The sequence below is a fragment of the Littorina saxatilis genome, linkage group LG8, assembly GCF_037325665.1.
Source record: "Littorina saxatilis isolate snail1 linkage group LG8, US_GU_Lsax_2.0, whole genome shotgun sequence".
Lineage (NCBI taxonomy): Eukaryota > Metazoa > Mollusca > Gastropoda > Littorinimorpha > Littorinidae > Littorina > Littorina saxatilis.
Window position 1 is genome coordinate 17701143 of NC_090252.1, and position 2030 is coordinate 17703172.

Consider the following 2030-nt stretch of genomic DNA (forward strand, 5'->3'; position numbering starts at 1 on the left):
GTGTGTGTGTGTGTGTGTGTGTGTGTGTGTGTGTGTGTGTGTGTGTGTGTGTGTGTGTGTGTGTGTGTGTGTGCGTGCGTGCGTGCGTGCGTGCAGAGCGATTCAGAGAAAACTACTGGACCGATCTTCATGAAACTTGACATGAGAGATCCTGGGTATGGTATCTCCAGATGTTTGTTTCATTTTTTATATTTAGTCAAGTTTTGACTAAATATTTTAACATCGAGGGGGAATCGAAACGAGGGTCGTGGTGTATGTGCGTGTGTGCGTGTGTGTGTGCGTGTGTGTGTGTGTGTGTGTGTGTGTCTGTGTGTGTGACTAAACTACTGGACCGATCTTTATGAAATTTGACATGAGAGTTCCTGGGTATGAAATCCCCGAACGTTTTTTTCATTTTTTTGATAACTGTCTTTCATGACGTCATATCCGGCTTTTCGTGAAAGTTGAGGCGGCACTGTCACGCCCTCATTTTTCAACAAAATTGGTTGAAATTTTAATCAAGTAATCTTCGACGAAGCCCGGACTTCGGTATTGTATTTCAGCTTGGTGGCTTAAAAATTAATTAATGACTTTGGTCATTAAAAATCTGAAAATTGTAAAAAAAAATAAAAATTTATAAAACGATCCAGATTTACGTTTATCTTATTTGCCATTATTTGCTGATTCAAAAAACATATAAATATGTTATATTCGGATTAAAAACAAGCTCTAAAAATTAAATATATAAAAATTATTATCAAAATTAAATTGTCGAAATCAATTTAAAAACACTTTCATCTTATTCCTTGTCGGTTCCTGATTCCAAAAACATATAGATATGATATGTTTGGATTAAAAACACGCTCAGAAAGTTAAAACAAAGAGAGGTACAGAAAAGCGTGCTATCCTTCTTAGCGCAACTACTACCCCGCTCTTCTTGTCAATTTCACTGCCTTTGCCATGAGCGGTGGACTGACGATGCTACGAGTATACGGTCTTGCTGAAAAATGGCATTGCGTTCAGTTTCATTCTGTGAGCTCGACAGCTACTTGACTAAATATTGTATTTTCGCCTTACGCGACTTGTTTGATAAATGTCTTTGATGACGTCATATCCGGCTTTTCGTGAAAGTTGAGGCGGCACTGTCACGCCCTCATTTTTCAACCAAATTGGTTGAAATTTTGGTCAAGTAATCTTCGACAAAGCCCGGACTTCGGTATTGCATTTCAGCGTGTTGCTTAAAAATTAATTAATGACTTTGGTCATTAAAAATCTGACAATTGTTAAAAAAATATTTGTTGTTATAAAACGATCCAAATTTACGTTTGTCTTATTCTGCATCATTTGCTGATTCCATAAACATATAAATATGTTATATTTGTATCAAAAACAAGCTCTGAAAATTAAATATATAAAAATTATTTCAAAATTAAATTTTCCAAATCAATTTAAAAATACTTTCATCTTATTCCTTGTCGGTTTCTGATTCCAAAAACAAATTGATATGATCACGGGGGATAACCGGCTATACTGTGGTAAGCTGGTGAACACTGGTAAACACTCGATTCGGCCTGCATTTTCCCGTTTTACCACAAAGTTGTTGATTTTTGTCTGGATTAAAGGTGAGCTAATGCATCTGCGATGACTAACTTTGTTTCGAAATGCATAATATGTTGAAGAAAGATTTGTGTTTTCCCGTATTTGAATGTTAAAACCAGAAATCGTGGTGACGAAGCACCGGAAATGGCTGCTCGGTGGGTTTCAAATGTAGAAATGCGCTTGTTTTTACAAATACAGCTCGTATTCAGCTTCGGTACGGGAGTCTTAGTGACAAAGGAGTCATACTTGATGCAAAGGAGTGCTATTGTCGGGTTGGAATCATCCGTTGGAGCGTGCAAGCTAGAGGCGGTCAAATATGCGAGATGATCGTACACCGGGTTGAAGACCGTCGGGAATGGGGCAGCAGACGCATAATCAGGTTTGATGCATAATTTTCTGTTAAACTAGACATTCGAACACTCTCTCTCTCTCTCACTTCCCGCAGTGGGGCA